The sequence below is a fragment of the Panthera uncia genome (genome assembly GCF_023721935.1).
Source record: "Panthera uncia isolate 11264 chromosome A1 unlocalized genomic scaffold, Puncia_PCG_1.0 HiC_scaffold_16, whole genome shotgun sequence".
NCBI lineage: Eukaryota > Metazoa > Chordata > Mammalia > Carnivora > Felidae > Panthera > Panthera uncia.
The window spans coordinates 9300618-9321353 of record NW_026057576.1 but is presented as its reverse complement, the minus strand read 5'-3'; the positions used below and the strand labels follow the sequence as shown (position 1 = coordinate 9321353).

General features: G+C 43.9%; 1 long non-coding RNA gene across 1 annotated transcript in view; it reads left to right on the top strand.

Moving 5' to 3' along the window:
• The window catches only part of LOC125934104 (uncharacterized), a 105632-nt gene that overhangs the window by 64223 nt on the left and 20673 nt on the right, over positions 1-20736 (top strand). The window contains exon 2 of the long non-coding RNA XR_007461219.1: positions 17103-17190. This is a non-coding gene — a long non-coding RNA (uncharacterized LOC125934104). The remainder of the gene's footprint in view (positions 1-17102; positions 17191-20736) is intronic.

Here is a 20736-nt window from a genome sequence, read left to right as displayed (position 1 = left end):
TGGCTTAGAAAGGGGCACCATGATGGCAGAAGGCTTAGTTTGTGTGATATTACGGTAGTTCCGGGAACAAGTTCGGTAGGCCTAGAGGGAAATCGTGCCACAGGTCAAGTGGAGAAGACAATTTTCAAGCTAGATAGAGCGGAAGAATCTACAGGACTTGGCGGTCAGGCTCACTCAGTGTGGAAGGAGGCTGGCTTGGTCGAGTTTGGTTTGATGACTCTCTTAAACCCAAAGGAAAAGGAAAACTTGCGGAAGGGTAAAATGTCTAACTTCTCTAGCCAAGACCAATAACTTAAGGAGACTGGTTTGTACATCAAGGATTTACTTCTCCTTCGTCTCCATATCTAGTATTGCTTGGCATATAGTAGGTGTTCGATAAATTTTTTTTAACTGTTTTTAGAAGTCATGATAGTCGATAGTAACATGCTTCCTTCGGTTGCTGTTCCTCAGGGGAAATACGCTCTACATTTTGTTAATGTTTTCTCCCTGAGGGTTAAGCATTTGGTGAGCATCTGTCTCCTCACACCTGTTGGACTGGTTTACGTGCAATCTCAAATGAACACATGCCAGGGTAGGGCCGAGCAAGGTACCTGCACTTTTAAAATCTATCAGATGTGTCTAGAATTAGTTTTGTCTTAGTTTATTGACTCGGTTCAGAAAGTACAGATATTTCTGTGTCTTAGTAAACGTGATACAGTAAATGTGCATTTGCAGAACTTGCAAAGTAGAAACATTTCTATTTCATATAACATGAATTTTTCAACTGTAAAAATGTCCTCTCGGTAGTGATTCCTATGCTTGAGTAACAGTGACGAACAGATATGGTACTGAAGCCAAGCTTACCTAGACGTTGCATCTCTAACAAAAGAGATGGCCTGGTTGTGTCATCAGAGGATCCCTAGGGATGGGCGCGATTCCTTTGATGGGTGGTGAGCTGAACAAAGCAGGCAAGTAAGGGGCGCCTGGGTGGCTCAGTTGGTTAAACGTCCAACTCTTGATTTCAACTCAGGTCATGATCTCAGGATTCATCAGTTCAAGCCCCACATGAGGATCTGTGTTGACAGTGCAGAGCTTGCTTGGGATTCTCTCCCTCCCTTCTGTATCCCTCCCCAACTCATGTGCCCTGTCTCTCTCTCTCTCTCTCTCTCTCTCTCTCTCTCTTTCTATCTCTCTCTCTCTCTCTCTCTCTCTCTCAAAATAAAAATAAAAATAAAAAACATTGGGGCGCCTGGCTGGCTCAGTCAGTTAAGTGTCTGACTTCGGCTCAGGTCATCTCGCAGTTTGTGAGTTCGAGCCCCACGTCAGGCTCTCTGCGGACAGCTCAGAGCCTGGAGCTTGCTTGCTTCAGATTCTGTGTCTCCCTCTCTCTCTGCCCCTTCCCTGCTCACATTCTGTCTCTGTCTCTGTCTCTGTCTCTGTCTCTGTCTCTCTTTCTCAAAAATAAATAAACATTAAAAAAAATATAAATAAATAAACATCAAAAAAAAGAAGGCAAGTAAATGATAACGTAGTTACAGCAAGAGACTCAACACTAAGATGTCGGGATTCAGTTTAGACTTTCTGTCCTTGACATCCCGCCCTACCACATCAGAGACCATGTGCTCCCGTCCCCCTCAGCCAGACGTATCACACTTACAATAGCTTGTAATTGTCTGCTTTCCTCCTTCTACCTTATATAAGCACTATGAAACCCATCCACCTTGTGGCTCCCCCATTTAACATGGTGCCGAGCACAAGGTCAGTGCTCCACAGTTTTTACATATATGAATGAATACATGGACGAATAAACATGCGTGACTTCCTAAAAGGATCACAGTTCCCAACAGTCAAAACCGGATTACAAAACCCTTTCTTTGTAATGAGTTTCAATTTAGTGCTTTAAAGAAGACATGACGTGTTTTAGTAGTACATACGCACACATTTGGAGTCCTTCTAGTAAATATGAATGGTCGCTTGTAAAACAATCTAAGCCCATATGCTTTACAAATTAGGATTTATTACTTAAAGTGTTGTTTTAGAATCTGCCAAATACGGGACCGCTACCTTAGACCTTTCAGATGCCGGCCGGACCTTTCTCTGATTTTTTGGATTCCAATGAAGCAAAAACTTCAGGACACCGTGAGATAAAGCAGCCAAAAGGAGTTCACACCGTCCCCTTTATTTACTATCAGGGACACTGTTATAGGACTGCTTCTAGCTCTCTGCACGATGGTATCCAAGGCAGGCACTTCTGGTTGATCTTAGGGACAGACCCCGAGGAGTTAGTCTACAATGTACAGCACAGCTTTGTGGCAACTGCTTCTGTGGGAGACATCTTCTGGCTCTTTTGTATGTCCCCTGGGGCAACAACTGCACGTCCTGAGTGACATCTTACCATAACTCAGTGGAAACACCGAGAAGCAAGCAAGCCTAATCCTGGGCAAAGAAGAACTTCTGTTGTAAGATTTTTGCAAGCAATACTTACTCTCTAATTTTGTCACAATGCATGTAATTTGTCTTTTGGGAAAGAAGCACACAGATCTGGGGGTAATTTGTGTACTGGTCACTGCTCATTCATGAAACATCCTTGTTAGTTGAGGAGAAAAAAAGGTTAGTGACGTCAGAGTTTCCCATAACAGGCGCTTATGCCTGTATTTAAAAACCTGAAACATAGTGGTGTTCCTATCACAAGTTCTCGTAGGGAAAACACCATTAGAAAATGCAATAAATGAAAGGGCTTTCCATTATGGAGTGAGAATTTTTATTTTCTCCTAAACATAGGTGACTACCTCAGACCTTTGTTTTCTTTTCTTTTAATGCTAGAGTCTACTGTTTGTAAAGACCCTTATCCCATGTTATTAGACAGCTTTTGCAGCAGTAACACTAACGAATTACCCCAAACACAGAGGCTTATTTATGTATGTATATATTTATGGATTTATTCTTACACCCACAAGATTAAGGTTCATCGAGGGTAGCTTACATAGGATAGGCTCAGCTGGGTTGATCTGCTCCAGACCATGGGTAAAGGACACTGCTATTTAGTCAAATGGAAATAACCTTGCCCTATATTAAGTTCATTAGGTTTTGTCACCATACATAATCGTTAAACTTGCACTAAAAATGTTTAGCACCAGTATTTTTTATGAAAGGAAAGGAAAGTAATAAAACTTATTACCAGAGCACTACCTTGCCTGCAGTAAGTTCTTAAATAATATTTGGAAAAAGACAAAGCAATGGAATATAAAAAAAAAAATCAGAGGGGCAACTGGGCGGCTTCGTCGGTTAAACGTCTGACTCTTGATTTTGGCCAGGACGTGATTTTGGCTTGGTTTGTGAGCTAGAGCCCCAAGTTGCTCAGCGTGGAGCCTGCTTGAGATTCTCTCTCCCTCTCTCCTTCCCTTCCCCCACTCACGTTCAAAACATTCTCAGGAAGACTTCAGGTTTAATGTGGCAGATTGAACACGTCCCTGCCTAAAACCCATTAAAATGATAGTAAAATAAATGAAATAGGTATAAATACCTTTTGGAAGACGAAGACAGATGGACAAGTGGTAACTAACAGCAGAAGGCTGAAACCTACCTTCAAGAGTGTACGTTCGAATGGAGAGTGGTTAAGTTAAATTTCAAGAAATGGAGTCCTTTGAGGACCTGTGAAGTTGGGTTTGGGGCAAGGTTGAAAACTAAAGAATTAATGAAAAAATTAGATAAAAAGTAAGCAAACTTTCAGATCCTCTTATCCAACAGTACCGTCAAGAAACGACTTCTCCCAAAGCAAAAAATATGAGGTTCAGTCTCCAGCGCTAACAGAACTTTCTGTGATAAAGGAAATGTTTTCTGTCAGCATTGTCCACCGTCACGTGGCTCAGTGGCCAGCGTGGCTGGTGTGACTGCAGAACTACATTTCTAACTTAATTTTAATTAATTAACTTTTTAAAATGTTTATTTATTTTTGAGAGAGAGAGACAGAGAGACAGAGAGGCAGAGAGGAGACACAGAATCCCAAGCAGGCTTCCTGCTGTCAGCGCAGAGCCCGACTCGGGGCTCGAACTCACAAACTGTGAGATCATGACCCGAGCCGAAATCAGGAGTCGCGCTTCTAACCAGCTGAGCCAGCCTGGTGCCCCTAACTTTAATTAATTTAAATTCAGATGGCCCCACGTGGCTAGCGGCTACCACACCAGACAGCGCAGCTGTGGACCCAGGGATACCAAGCACTGCTGAGAACAGGGATGGATCATCTTACGGAGAAACGGAAATTCAGTAAAGTTCTTCATACTGAATAGCGAGAGCTCTCAACCCTTCCTACTGCTCCGGGCCTGGATTGGGGGATTCCTTCCTGAGGACATCCACCTGCCGAAGAGGAAACATCTGTAACCCCCACGACATGTCTGGCACTCTCCCTCCCTATCTTGTACACGGCAGGGGCCGCCCCACACCCAGAGCTTTCAGTCAGTTTTTTAAATGCCTCACTCTTAAATATGACAAGGCAGCCAAAGATCACCACACGTTTGAGGACAGCTGGCCAGGCCAAAAGAGAGACAAATAACAAACAAAAAAAAAGGGAGCTGACATTACAGACAGCGGAAGGAAAAAAAATTTTTTTTCTTAAATTTCTTCAAAAGGAGGAGCTATTGCAGCAATGAAATAAGATCAGGGTGCGATTTAAAAGATGAGAAAAAGAATTGTAACTATTTTGGAGATAAAAAATATACCAAGATAAAAACACAGGAGAGATATGGGAAGATAAAGTTGAGATGTCCTCTCAGAAAACAAACCAAAAAGAAAATCCAAGAGAAAAGCTGTGAGTATTAGAGCTCCAGAAAGAAAGAAGAAGTGGAAAAGAAAAAAAGGAAAGGATTTAACAAAGAAGCAATGGCAGAAAATTTCTCTAAAATGAAAAAAGTCAAGATTCAGATTGAAAAGGCTGAGTCCCCAGCCAAAAACTGGGGAAAAGACTCACCCCAGCCAACAGAAATGCATACATCTGTTGTAAAGATACAGCAAAGGCCATGTACACACGTTTGTGGCACCTCTTTAATAGCCGAAAACTGAAAACAGCCAGAAGTCCATCCACATTAACGCTGGATAAATTAATCGTAGCATGTTCATAAAAAGGAAGAAGCATGAATGAGTTACCCATTACATGCAGGTGACACATGTGAATCTCCCAAACTTAACCGGTGAGACCAGAAGCAAAAGAATATATTGTATGGTTTCACTTTTTTAAAAACATTTTTGCATTTTTTTTTTTTACCTTTATTTATTTTAGGAGAAAGAATGCAAGCAGGGGAGGGGCAGAGTGAAAGAAGGAGACAGAATCCCAGGCAGGCTCCAGGTCCCAGCTGTCAGCGCTGAGCCCGACACGACTCGAACTCGCGAAACATGAGATCGTGACCTGAGCCGCAGTCAGATGCTTAACTGACTGAGCTACCCAGGTGCCCTTGTATGATTTCATTTCTATAGAAATTCACAAACAGGCAAACTCTGATCTGTGGTGTTAGAAATTAGGATAGTGATTACCACTAGGAGCAGGTAGTGGCCAGAAGCAGGCTCTTGGTAGTACTCTCTTTCTTAATCTAGGTACCGGTTACACATTATGTGTGAATTTTGTAAAAAAATCATCCAGTTGATACTTACGATTCATGCCCTCTTCTGTGATTATATTATTCTTCAGTAAAAAGCTTACGTTTCTGAAAGTTCCTACCCAAACACATCATAATGAAATTTAGAATCAGATAAAAGCCTTCAGTGGGGGTGGGGAGATAAAAGGATCGAGACGGAAAATAACTTAAGACTCCTTGAGAGCACCTAGAAGCATAAGCAAACGGAAGCAAAAAAGGACTATAGGAAAACATGTCCAGGGAAGGAAATGTCATGGAGGTATACTACAGGGAACAGTATTTACATTTAATGATATAAATACCGAGGGGCGCCTGGGTGGCTCAGTCGGTTAGGCTTCCAACTTCAGCTCAGGTCACGATCTCACAGTTCGTGAGTTCAAGCCCCGCGTCGGGCTGTGTGCTGACAGCTCAGAGCCTGGAGCCTGCTTTGGATTCTGTGTCTCCCTCTCTCTGTGTTCCTCCCCTGCTCACACTCTGTCTCTCTCTCAAAAATAAAAATTAAAAAAAATAATATAAATGCTGAATATTGACTTAATTTTTTTAAACCTTCATATTAGGAAATTAGGAAAAGGAAAGTGCAATGTGTCATGAGAAAGAAGTTAGGGAAAACGTCTCAGCCCTAATAGTCTATGATATGAGATCAATACTACGTATACTATGTGTGTATATTACTTTGACAGTTAATTTTTAAACAGTGGTCATCAGAAGAAAAATAATTGGATAATAATTGCAACACAGTGAGAATTGTTTTTCGCAGTAACTTCTGTTTAACTGGAGAAAATAAAGTTTTCCATTTCTTGATCCTAAAGTGCACTTTAGTGTTTTTGTCCAGCTTTGTAAAGCCCAATGTTAGAAAAATCACATTGAAAACATGCTTCTGTTTTCTGAGTTAATGTTATCTGTAATCATTACAAAAGTGGACTTTTGTTATTTGAGCGTGTGTTGCTTAGCTTAGTGTATTCAGGTCGCAACTGTGGGGGGGGGGGGGACAGGGAACAGAAGGGGGAAAAAAAGGTGTTCGTCAGTTCCAATAAGTGGAATAAGAAGATGTCATAAGCATGGCACTTAACATCTTTGCAGTTTCCCTGCTGAAGCAGTTAATCCTAGAAGCCTTTTTCCTGAGTCCCAAATGGTTAAAATGGGCCCGGAGGGAAAAGGTGCCCATTTCCCTCTCCTCTTACCGGTAGTATTACTCATCCTTTTGGCTTAGAGAAAGTAGCAACACACACACACACACGCGCACACGCACACGCACACGCACACACACACACCTTTTAATGAGGTCTTCCATTCCCCCGGAGTGTTGAATTTCAGAAGAAGTTCTCTATCATTTTCATGATAAGCAGCTTATTTTTTCCCAATCGTGACAGTTGTGAAACTTCAGAATGAACTGAGCAAGTATGGAAGTCTCCCCCCCTTATCTTCTCCAAGGGCTGACAAAGCAGGGTTTTAGATGAATCCCCTCAGATGATGTTGGAGGCTTATCAAGACAGGGGGGGTTGAGGTTTGCGATCACTCTGTGAGAGGGGAGAAAGAGAAAGCCCAAACGGGGGGGGGGGGGGGAACTCGAGAGAGGAGCCTTCTCCTTCAAGTTGTCATTATCAGGGTCCCCCCAGAAAAGACTGACGAGTAACCCAACACTGACTTGGAAAATCAGCTCTCAGTCAAATCCCCTCTCTTAACCTGTGTCAGCCATTGACCAGTCCCTCCGCTGTTGTAAACAGGGAACAGTGCAAACCAAATTGAGAGAAGGGTGAAAACGCAAATCTTCCAAAAGATGGGAAATTCTATGGAGTCTATGAAAGCGATATTCGAAAACAGCCAGAATCACAGGAAAGAGGGAGATGCACGGGGAAAAAAAGAATCCATATGGATGATACCCTGATGCCTCAAAAAGAGTGAGGTGAAATGTTTTTTTTTTTAATGTGCTGGAAGCCCTTGGAAAATTGATGAGCCCTTCCTTTAATATTTGTGGGGAAAATGACCATTTTAACAGTTAAGCTGTACAACTCAAGCCTGAAGTGAAGGGTGTTACATTGTGCCAACATACATTTTTGTCAGATAAAAGTATACCCCCTGAAGTCAGGAATATACTTACTTTGTTCATTCTGAGAACTAGCATGGTATTGCAACGATGTCTAAATTCTGATCAACCTAAAATGAAGTCAGCGTTTTCATGATACAAAGTTTCATCAAATAAACCTTTTTTTCCCCCGAAAAAAGATTTATTACAAAATTTAGCCCTGAATAAAGTGAATTCGTTTCATGTGGCCTTTTCTGATGTCTGGGGGTTTTTTTGGATATAAGGATCTCCCAGAGTACTTTTAAAATGCATTATTTGGCGGACGCCTGGGGCTCAGTCAGTTGAGCATCCGGCTTCGGCTCAGGTCATGATCTCGCGGTTCGTGAGTTCAAGCCCCGTGTCGGGCTCTGTGCCGACAGCTCAGATTCAGATTCTGTGTCCCCCTCTCTCTCTGCCCCACCCTCCTTGACATTTGTGTATCATCTTTGGAGAACTATCTAAGTTTCTTGCCCATTTTTAAGTCAGGTTATTTGATTTTTGTTGTTGTTCTTGAGTCATAGGAGTTCTCTATATATTTTGGATATTAACTCCTTACCAGATATGATTTGCAAATGTTTTCTCCCTTTTGTGGGTTGCTTTTTCACCCTGTTGATTATATCCTTTGATGCACAGAAGTTGATACATGTGGTGTCTCATTTGTCTATTTTGCTTTTTTGCCTGCGCTTTTTTTTTTTTTTTTTATGGTAGCATATCTAAGAAATAATTGCCAAATTCAGTGTTGCAAAATTTTCTCCCTGTGTTTCTTCTGGGGTTTTTATAGTTTTAGGTCTTCAATTCATTTTGAGTTAGTTTTTGTATATGGTGTAAGGCAAACTTCCAATTTCATTCTTTTGCATGTGGATATCCAGTTTTCACACCAGCATTTGTTGAAAAGACTGTCCTCTCACCCATTGAATGATCTTGGCTCCCTTGTCGCAAATCATTTGACTGTATATTTGAGGTTTTATATCTGAGCTCTCTATTCTATTCCATTGGTCTATATATCTCCTTTTAATCCCCCTTTACCTTTGATGGTCAGGTAAGTTAATTGATAGCTAAATTCGGAGCTCAACTACAACCATGGATGTGGACCTTCACGATGTGAAAGTTGATGTTCTCTTCTTTTCTTGCCATGGCCTTGAACTTTTTCTCTCCTTTAAGTTTCTCCTGGTCCAGATTCTTGATCCATATTTCTTTTTTATTAGTATGCTGTGGTATATGCTCTTATCGTGAGGTACCCTATATGCTTTATGGATAAACTGAGACAACACATCACTCCCGTAATCCGTCAATCACACACAGCTGCTAGGATGCTCACGATCTCATTGAAGAGGTTGGCTTCACACGTGGAACAATGCAAGACAGAACGTGTGTCACCACATGCAGGTTCGAGTATTAAGCTCTGGGAGATAGAAAAGGAAGAGAACAATGTGGGACAGAATGTACCACGGACTGGGTTGTACTCGGACTGGGTGTCTAAGGAATGTTAGCGCTTGGATTGATAGCCATAGAGGGTAGACAAAACAGAGCTTTCCCTCAAAAGGAGGAGGCTTGTAAGGCTAAAATGAGAGACAGGACTGAGCCTGGCCTGGGCCAGAGGGTGTGACTAGACTGAGACCGAGAATGAGAAGGTGGAAGGGGACCCGCTCACAAAGGAATCAAATACCGGAGTGAGGAATTCGGATGGACCTTAATCTTTTTCAACATGCCCACCTACCTGGGGAGATAAAGACAGTATCTTCCGGGATAGAGTGGAGGGTTTTCAAACTAGGGGTTTTGACCAGCATTGGGTTTTTTGGGTTTGTTTTTGGTTTTGTGTTGTTTAATGAAAGAGAAAATTTCACAATGCTTTGCAGATAGCAGGTAGAAGTCTGGTTGCAGTTGCATGCGTGTGTGTGTGTGTGTGTGTGTGTGTGTGTGTGTGTGCTGGGTCACGGCGTGAAATGCAATCAAAAAGCGTGAAAGACACTGGTGTAGAAGAAACTGCACGGTTCTGTTACAGATCTAAAGTACTGGGAAGCCCTAACCTTGAGCCACATCAGACTGCACCACAGTATTGTGAAGTCCTCAGGCTGTGGTGACACAGATGTCTCCCCATGCTCCGATCCCAGCTCCTCCCCGCAGGGGACATTACAAGGGGTACTGGCTCCAAGAGCCTTTGCTCCGCCTCACGCCTCGCTTCTGTTGAAGCCTTCACTCGACCCCCCTGAACGTGGATCCATGCAGTCTGTAGTAGAAAGAGTACATGTTTTAGTCTCAGCGGATCTGGGCTAGTTCAGCCACTTACTAACAAAGTTGTGAAGCCATTCTGAGCCCCAGTCGCCTCTTCTGGAAAAATGGGGAGAAATAATACCTATCTCATAGGGTTGTAGGGAAGATTTGATGTCCCCGTCAAACAAGCTCTATGTATTCCACTTCTGGGAGGGTATCTATGTAAGTCTTCACGTGCCAAGATTCATATGAGTGGATGGCTGCTGGCAGTCTTTCTTACAGAACCAAAACTTTAGAAGCCTGTAAATCCGTGATAGGGGATTGATTTTTTTTTTTATTATGATATATCAATAGAGCAGAATACTATGTAGCTACTAAAAAGAGTGAGGTAGAGGCACCTGGGTGGCTCAGTCGGTTGAGCATCCGACTTCGGCTCAGGTTATGATCTTGCAGTTAGTGAGTTCAAGCCCCGCGTCGGGCTCTGTGCTGACAGCTCAGAGCCTGGAGCCTGCTTCCGATTCTGTCTCTGTCTCTCTCTCTGCCCCTCCCCTGCCCACACACTGTCTCTCTCTCTCTGCCTCTCTCTCAATTGTAAATAAACATTAAAAAAAAAAAAAACTTAAAAAAAAATAAAAAGAATGAGGTAGGCCTAGATCTGCTGATATAGAAAGATATTTGCAGCACTATTAAGTGGGAAAAAAATAAGTTGTAAAACCATGATCCCGTTTTACGAATACATAGATTTTTGGATATGTGTCAAGAAATGGCTATAGGAATTTCTTGAAGTCAGAATTACGAAGAACTTTAAATTTCTGTTTTATCAGTTTTTCTGTTTTTACAGTGGGCATGTGTGAATTTTATATTTAGAAAAAAATTAGCTTGATATACATATATGCATTCACATGCTTGTATTACCTGGCGTAGTAATTCTGAGCAGATACCTAGACATTCTTTGTAGTTAGTAGTTATTGTAAGTATTTGCTTTCAGCATAGGTGTTCTGAATCTTCAAATCAAATATTTCTGTAGCAGTGGAACCATTGTGCCTGGGGGTTCTCGGTGAAAATATACCCATTTTTCCTTCCTGGTAGACTGATTATTCTAGTTGAGGCCTGTTCTCTTTTCCCCTTTACTCAGTGGGCTCGGGGCACCCCTCACAGGATATGCCGTCATTCATTTTAATTTTTAAAATTATAATAGCAATTTAAGCTCATCTTAAATATTTAACGTTTTTTATTTATTTTTGGGACAGAGAGAGACAGAGCATGAACGGGGGAGGGGCAGAGAGAGAGGGAGACACAGAATCGGAAACAGGCTCCAGGCTCCGAGCCATCAGCCCAGAGCCTGACGCGGGGCTCGAACTCACAGACCGCGAGATCGTGACCTGGCTGAAGTCGGACGCTTAACCGACTGCGCCACCCAGGCGCCCCTCATCTTAAATATTTAAACAATACTGAAGTTTATAAAGTAAAAACCGAAAGTCCTCATTCTTCAGTCCCGCTACTCAAGAATGGAGATAGTTCAGTGTATGGTCTTTAGAACTTCTGTGCATATGCAAACGTCCGTGTGTATTTTTGTTACACAAATGAGATCATATCATGTATACCAATAAGTATCCTCCCATATCCTAGATTAAGTTGTAATTACAGTGCATCCTCGCGAAGAAGCACGTAATAGTACCCTTCGTAGGTATATCATAATTTATTTCACCATTCCTTCTATTGTTCTATTTCTGGCCATTGCTAGCAGTGCTCCGAAAATATTTTTACATATATCATTGCCCACTTCAGTGAGCAGATCTGTAGGATAAATTCTTACAAGTGGAATTAGTGTTGTTCAAAAGATACCTACATGAATAATAATTGTTGTCACGTTGCCCTAATTTACACTTCTCCCAGCAGTGACTATATGAATTCCTTTTCCCCCCACACACCTCCTCACCAGTATTGTAATTATTGTCATCCTAAAGTCCTCATCAGCCCGATGTATGAAAAATGGATCTGATTGTTTCACTTGAATTTCCTTGGAGTGAAATTGAACATCTCTGTTGCCACACCTGTTGGGAAATGTCACACGTGTCTGCAGATCCAGTGGGAAGTTGGGTCTGGAGTCTGCGTTCTTGGTTAAATGGTGGTACTCTTCTATTAATATGCTTAGAAATGTGGTCCAGGATAGAGCATTAGGAAGAACAGACAGAGCAGATGGTATGATCTAGTATATTCATGGTTTCCTATTTGGATATCCATGGCAGTGGGGGAGGACAGGTTGGATGGTGGCATATTTCTATGCATAGAAATAATAACCGTGCGGCTGCTGATTGAGCAGTCCCCAGTCCCTCACCTGGCTGAAATATTCCAGTTCAAGCTTTTCTGAAACTACGGAAATCTCGTCCATTATTCTCTGTGTACTCTTTCCCACAGAAATCTGGCACGGTATTGATTCAGCCTCTGGAAGAGCCAACACCAGTTTATCAAACCCACATCCCCTCACCTACCAGTGCCTCATATGCCTCAGGGATTTCACAAAACTTCCTTTTAGAATCACTGCTTGAACTGGTCATGTTTTAAACCTCTGTAAAGAAACTTGTTAACGCGGCAAAATGTAGGCAGAGCCTTCCTTCAATGCAGAGAGTGTTCAGATATCTTTACCATCAGCTTTTTGGCGATCGCTCGGTCCCCTCTTATCCCCCTTATTGGTTTCTCCATCTTAGGATCCAGAGGGACCTACTTGTGGAAAGGACATGATTCTTTCTGACTACTCAGGACCTCCCAAAACATTGCAGTCTCACGCAGATCTTAGTTAAGGAATTTTGTGCTTTGTTTTGTTTTGCAGCTTCCTGAGGTAAGCCCAGTGGTTCTCCTCTGTTGTTTGTTTTTTAATTTTGTTTTAATGTTTATTTATTTTTGAGAGAGAGAGAGAGAGAGAGAGACAGAGAGACAGAGTACAAGCAGGGGAAGAGCAGAGAAGGAGGGAGACACAGAATCCGAAGCAGGCTCCAGGCTCTGAGCTGGCAGCACAGAGCCCGACGCGGGGCTCGAACTCACGAGCCGCGAGATCATGACCTGAGCCGAAGTCGGATGCTCAACCGACTGAGCCACCCAGGCACCCCTCTCCTCTGTTTTTATACCTATCAGCTTTTCCCCCACAGACTTCATGTCTTGAGATTTCATGTCTTCCAAACACACTGCACTCACAACTAATTCATTATTCCTTTTTTTTTTTTTTTTTTTTTTAAGTCAAGCAGATATATAATGTAACTACAAATAGAGCTTCTGGTCAACCTGCGACAACCAGTGTTAACTCACGCAAGAGTCAACTCAATCAAAAGCAAGGGAAGGTGATAGGTTAGTACTTCTGTGGGTAGACTTGAGCTTACCCTCCCCCACCACACTCGTTATCTTCTTTGTTTTCCTAAAAAGGGAAAGATTCTGGGCTGAGAACGCCCTAAGTTACCCCTTCTAAATGATAACTCACTTCCTTTATCCCACCCCTCTGACTTTCCTAACTAGTATGCGGTTGACCGTGAAAGAGGGTGAGTGGTTCAAGATCACCCACTTCACCCCTGCACCCAAAACAAGACAGCGCACATTTACATCTTGCTGGCAAAGGAAGCCCCGAGTGGAAAGTTTTATGTAGAAAACAGCCTTGGAAGTGAGTGATGTGTCACCGGCCCTGCAGCACACTGAGTTCCCTGTTTGGGATCAGGTTGTTAAGACCACATGCGGATGAAGTGCCGTAAAAGTGTCTGCCTTCTCCAGTTCAGTTTTCCCAGAGTACATAAATCCACTGACAGTTTTCTTTAAACAGTTGTTCTCAGCTTCAAATAAAATTTTAAAATAATTAACACCTGGTTTGCTTTTTAAAAAGTCTGATGTGTAAAGTCGGGCATGGGGAGGGTGTAGGCTGGGGGTTATGGAAGGCATTGTAATATCGGGAGAGAACACAAGTTTCTCGTGATTAGGCATGGTTGACTTTGAACCATGGCTTCGCCAAATATTTGGCTATGTGACCTTGGGAAGGTTACTTTTAAGTCTCGATTTGCGTATCTGTAAGTAGGGATACTATTTCCTTGAAGTCTCGTTTCTTTGAGCATTGAATAACGGAAATGAAGAGGCACAGCATAGTGCCAGAAAAGGCACTGGTCAGAGCTCAGTGAAGGACGGCTCACCTATCCATTCCCATCTCTCTGTATGACTCATAGAATCAGAGCCTCCTTCTTTTTTTTCCATTTAACTTGAACTTAGTTAACTGACAGTGTAGTTTGGCTTCAGGAGTAGAACCCAGTGATTCATCTCTTAAGTATAATACCCAGTGCTCATCCCGAAAGGTGCCCTCCGTAATGCCCATCACCCATTCAGCCCATCCCCTCACCCACCTCCCCTCCAGAAACCCTTAGTTTGTTCTCTGTTTTTTAAGAGTCTCTCATGGTTTGTCTCCCTCTCTGTTTTAATCTTATTTTTCCTTCCCTTCCCCTGTGTTCATCTGTTTTGTTTCTTAAACTCCACATCTGAGTGAAATCATATGATAATCGTCTTTCTCTGACTTATTTCACTTAGCATAATATGCTCTGGTGCCATCCATGTTGCTGCAAATGGCAAAATTTCATTCTTTTTCATCACCAAGTAGTATGCATTATCCATTCATCCGTCGATGGACATTTGGGCTCTTTCCATATTTTGGCTATTGTGGATAGCGTTGCTATAAACATTGGGGTGCACGTGCCCCTTCGAATCAGCATTTTTGTATCCTTTGGATAAGTCCCTGGTAGTGCAATTGCTGGGTCGTAGGGTAGTTCTATTTTTAATTTTTTGAGGAACCGCCATACTGTTTTCCAGAGTGGCCGCACCAGTTTGCATTCCCACCAGCAGCGCAAGAGGGGTGTCCTTTCGGAATCAGAGCCTTCTGTTCCGTGTGTATTTAAGGGAACCCTGGATGCCACGTGGTGATGCCGACTGAGGAAGCCACAGTCCATGAGGGGACAAGGGGGTAGAAGACGGGCCATGCCATTGTACCCCTAGAAGCAAGTCCCCTGAGCCACTGCAGACTAGCAGACCTCTGAGGGGGGTCAGAAGAGGCTCAGTGGTGGGAGCTCTTGCCGTATTCAGGCTCTCCTCACCCCATCACACTGCCACGTCACGTGGCGTCTGGCCGTCCCCTACAGGGAGGGGGAAGCAGTGCCTCCCGGGATTAGTTCAAGGGCCAGGTGAGAGTAGGTTGAAGGCTCTGTCCATCGTCCTGCCTCTGGCCGGCGCCTTTCTCCCTGAAGCCTCTCTCAGAGCCCAGGCTTCAGTTCTGGCAAACAAGAACCAATGGACCTACCTGCTGGGTCCCAGCAGTTACCTCCCCAGGCAGGGTCCTGTCTCCCTTCTGAGAGAAATACTCCTCCCAGCTCTCTCTCCTACCGCCCCCCGGAGAGCGAGGAGACTCAGCACCGGACCCACAGCCACTATAGACCCTACTGTGGTGAGGATTCTTGAGCTGCCCAGTACCTCGGCTGCTTGCCAACGTGCAGGCCCTCGGCCGCCCTCTTGACCTACCTGGCCCGGAAGCCTGCACGGCTCTGGGATGCACAGAAAAAGACCCTCAACAGGATGTGCTGGAAACATCGAGATAAGCGATGAGTGACTTCTGGGAGCACAGACCTCAGGCTGACTGTGACCTGAGAAGCTGAGACAAAACAGCACCAAGTATTCCTAAATCGCTAAGACGACGGTGGAACGCAGCAAGAGAATGAAGGTGCTCAATCCTTTGACCTGGCCCCGCCACGGGAAGGCAGTGTGGTACAGCCGGGGGTGGGAACGCAGGCCCTTTGGCGTCAGGCAGACCAGGCCCCTTTCTGGTCTCTGTCTTGGGCCAAGTACCTTAGCGGTGACGGTGGAGGCGGGACCACGGCAGTAGTTCTCGCTGTTGGCAAGTGCTGAGGTCTTACTCTGTGCCGAGCAGTGTCAGGTACTCTCTTCCCTGCGAAATGGGAATTAAAAAATACTCTCTCGCAGAGTTGGGGAAATAATGGGTGGTTCCCATCAAGTCAGCGGTATACAGCAGGTGTTCGGTAAATGCGAACTTTCTTCTAGGAGGACGGGTCCTAATGAAATAATAAAAAGGAGCAGAAGAGATTCCTTCTGTGCGAGGACGTAACCTGGAAGCCGCCGCCTCTTTTTAGGTCTGTTAATATTTGCTTTACATACTTAGGTGCTCCTGTGTTAGGCGCGTTAATATTTACCGATGGTATGTGCTCTTGTTGGATTGACTCCTTTGTCATTATGTAATGCCCTTCTTTGTCTTTTATCACAGTCTTTGTCTTAGAGTCTGTTGGGTCTGATGTTAAGTATAGCTGCTTCGGCTCTCTTTTTATTTCCTTTTCCATCCCTTCACTTTCCGTCTGCATGTATCCTTACATCCGAAGTCGAGGCTCTTGTAGACAGCATATAGATGGGCCTTCTGGAAGCCACCGTCGTGTCCCACGCCAGGAAAATGTGTAACAGATGATGACAGGGTGTTATGCAGCCACTAAAATATTTATGAAAAAAAAAAAAGACATAAAATGGAAAGCATTCATGATTTTATGTCAGGTCAATAAAGCAAAATGCAAAATCGCAGGCGTACGTCAATGACCCCTACATCGCTTCAAGTATAGACAGGGGTTTGGAAACAAAATACAATAATTAAAAGTTGTGAGACGTAGGTTCTTTAATGTTGAGAGGTACTGCCTTCCAGTTTAAAACAAAGCAAACAGGGGCGCCTGGGTGGCTCAGTCGGTTAAGCATCCGACTTCAGCTCAGGTCACGATCTCACGGTCCGTGGGTTCGAGCCCCGCGTCAGGCTCTGGGCTGATGGCCCGGAGCCTGGAGCCTGCTTCCGATTCTGTGTCTCCCTCTCTCTCTGCCCCTCCCCAGTTCGTGCTCTGTCTCTCTCTCTCCCAAAAATAAAAAATAAACATTAAAAAAAAAAAAAAAGCAAGCAAACAAACAAACCAAAAAACAAACCAAAAAAGCCCGACAAGAACAAAAGCAGTGCCAGGGGCCACAGGTAGCAGCTGCTGTGGGCATGATCAGGATAACCTTAGCAGGTGTCAGATATGAAAAGGATTCCAGTGCTTTGAACCACACCAGCCTCTGCAGAGAGTGAGTGGGCCCTCTCAATAACATCTCTTTGTTGTTCCTATACTAAGAATGGAACGCATCTTTTGGACAAATCCTGAAAAAAAAATTTTTTTTGGTTTCAATAGATACACCACACGCTCATCGACCTGCTGGACTCTGTAAACCCAACACAAGGTCACGGTCCAGTGTTGAGAAGTTGACTTTGCTAGTGAGGTAAAGAAGCTCTCCGTTAGAGGCCTTTACCCTCGCTCGGCTGGGGTTTAGTAACATGCAGATTTTCTTTGACTAGAAAAGAGTGGTGCTGTAGAGCTTATAACCTCCAAGGAGATCATTTCATAAAATATTGATTTTTTTGCACATAAAGGAGATAGTTCATGAATAGAAAATGTAAGCATCAGCAAAAATTCTTTCGCACTCTCAGTTAATAAAAAGGAAAAGTACAGATACCCGCTTACCAAACGAGGCCGAAATATCAGCGCGGGGGGGGGGGGGGGGGGGGGGTGGGAGGGGCAGAGCTAGAATATTATTCTTCCTCAATGTCATAATTCCAAGAACAGATGTGCCCAAAAGAGACCAACCTGGATTGTACAGCCTTTTACTACAAGCTGTGAACACCGCACCATAGACTTTGCTGCAAGTTGTAGATTTTGTTTTGCCTCTGTACCTCGCAAGCTTCAACCGGGCCTTTTCCCAAAATCAGATTCGTCTTAGTGAGCTGTTCCTGGCCAATGTGGTTTACTAGCTGTTGCCGTCTTGTGAAAGCCAGCAGCGGTATCACAGCATCTCACGGGGTGGCGCCCTGCTGCGTCCTCCCCACACTCCCCAGCTTACCCCAGATCTGTCATCGCCCTTGTCCCCACTCTGTAGCAGATAGCTCTCCTGAGGTTCCAGTGGCCTGGTGTGGTGAAACAGCAACGGGCCCAGAATCTAAGAAGCATCTTACTAGTTGACGTGCTGTCTCTAACTGAGCTATCTTGAGCAAGTCAATGAATCAGGCTTCGTGTTTGCTTCCTTGACTGTGGGTAAGGAATGGGGACAGATGTTGTGTGGATCGAATGAGCAAATGCAAGGCAGAAATACTTTAAAAATAAGTGCGTTGGCCACAATGAAGATACTCGTTCACACCCACCAGGACAGCAATAAGCAAGAAGACGAGATAATAACAAATGTTGACAAGGATGTGGGGAAATTGGAACCCTCATATTTTGCCAGCTGGATTGTAAAATGGTACAGCTGCTTTGGAAAACAGTCTGGCAGTTCCTGAAACAGTTAAACATAGAGTCACTGAAAGACCCAGCAATTCCACTCCTGGGGATGTGCCCGGGAGAAATGAAAACATCCATTTACACGAAAATTTGCACATGAATGCTCGCAGCATTATTCACGATAGCCAAAAAGTGGAAACAACCCAAGCGTCCATCGGCTCCAGTAGATAAATCAAATGTGGTATATCCATACAGTTGAATATTATTCAACGGGAAAAGGGTGTGCAGAACTGATACAGGCTACAGCACGGGTGAACCTTGACGACGTTACGCAAAGTGAGAGGAGCCGCGTATCGTGATTCCATGTATATAAAATACCCAGAAGAGGCAGATCCGTAGAGATGAAAAGTAGATTAATTACCGGAGCGCTGGGAGTTGGGGGAAGAATGGGGAGAGGTTGCTAATGGGTCCAGGGTTTCTTTCTGGGGTGATGAAATTGTTCTAAAGTTGATTTATTGGTATACATCACAAAGATACTGAAAAGCATAGAATGTTGCACTTTAAATGAGTGAATTGTAGAGCATGTGAATTTTATCTCGACAAAGCTGTTATGGAAAAAAAAAAAATTCGTGCAAGGCAAAGGCCATTAAATAGTAATCCTGTGTTTTCTGCGCTTACCAGAGCGGAATCTCAGCAGGGTTCCATTCAGGGCCTGATTGACCCCAACGTCTGTAAAATCGTGATGCACCTTATGATCGAAGCTGCCTCACAGTCTGTTGGCCAGGCCACAGCCGTCGTTACCTACATGTCCATGAACTTCAAATGCAGCAGTGTCCAAACTTGGGAAATGGGTGTCCGTTGCTTGCAGCCAACTCCCAGAAGGAAGGGTGAAGCCCTCTTTAAACCCCAAGAGCCAAATGCTTATGGGAGAGGGAGTGGGGAAAATGAGAAGTCATCACATGCTTGGTGGTACTCTTGAGGCAGGAATCAAAACTAGGCCAACAGACAGCGCAGCCCCAAGAGCGTTTAGTACTGTAGGATTCTCTTAAGAAATGCTGCCTCTCCCGTACCCCCGACGGTACCAAGGGTGATACGGAGTGAATAAGCAGTGACACACACTCTGGGTCAAACAAGGGATTCGGAAGATGGGGGCACTGAGCGTGAAGACAACATAGGAATATTTCTTGTAATATTTATTCATTATTTTGAGAGAGAAAGAGCGAGTGAGCATACGCACAAGGGGGTAGAGGCAGAGAGAAAGGGAGAGAGAATCCCAAGCAGGCTCCACGCTCAGGCAGAGCCTACGCAGGGTTCCATCCCACAACTGTGAGACTGTGACCTGAGCCGAAATCCAGAGTCAGATGCTTAACCGACGGAGCCACCCAGGCGCCCCGCGTAGGAACGTTTTAAATGACTTTATTTTGCCTATGTTTTCCTTTTTATGTGGGCAAAAGGATGATAAATGTTTTAAAAATCGAAGTCTGAAAGAGCGACTTCATAGGGTCTGAAATGAAAATTGCAAGTACAGATAAGAAAGCATCATCTGATAGTTTAATTAGCAACATTTTTTTTAACCGCCGCATAATACAGTGTCGCGTCTTAGGATCAGAGGTCTTATATTTGATGATATTTGGTACTTATTCAAAGTAGCTCATGAGGGTGGTGGGAACCTCTAAGTTGAAGGTAAACCTCTCTTAGCTGCCTCATTGAAAAATAATCGTAGTGAGTCCAGGCCCGGGGGGCCAGGGCCAAATAATAAACATACAAACAAACAAATCAATCAATAAATATCTAGTGTAATTCTAGCTTCTCAAACGTTAAAATTGACACCTGTTCTCAGACTGTCGTAGAATTTTTGTTAGTAGTTAAGGATTGTTTGTGGTTTATGACCCCTTACTCTGTGTGCTTTTCGTACATTTTCTCATTCGCCCCTGACAACAATGATATGTAGAAGGTGGAACTGTTGCTTATCTTATAGAAAAGGAAACTGAGGTTTAGAAATACTAAATATTAGAAATATTAAATATTAATACCGCCTGGGTAGCTGAGTCGGTTAAGCATCCGACTTTGGCTCAGGTCACGATCTCGCGCGGTTCATGACTTCAGACCCCGTGTCGGGCTCTGTGCTAACAGCTCAGGGCTTGGAGCTGCTTCGGATTCTGTGTCTCCCTCCCTCTCTGCCCCTCTCCCACTTGTGCGCGCGCTCTCTCTCTCTCTCTCTCTCTCTCAGAAAAAAAAAAAAATTAAAGAAAAAGAAATATCAAATAACCCTCTCAGAGTCATCCAGGAACAAATGACGGAGCTAGGACTTGAATCCATCTGACTCCACAAGATCACTCTTGACCACTCTTCCAGAGCACATTTTATGGCTGATTGCAAATTGAATCTTAAAACCACAGACAAGGAAACAAATGGACATAGAAGTCGTATGGTAGTTGCAGACTTCTGGGCATTCTCTGATTACACCAATGGTCAACGAGGCCAGCGCTGCATTTCCCATGTTCTAGATGGAGGTGGGAGCAAAGAGAAGTGAGAACCTGTAGTTTCAGGCTCC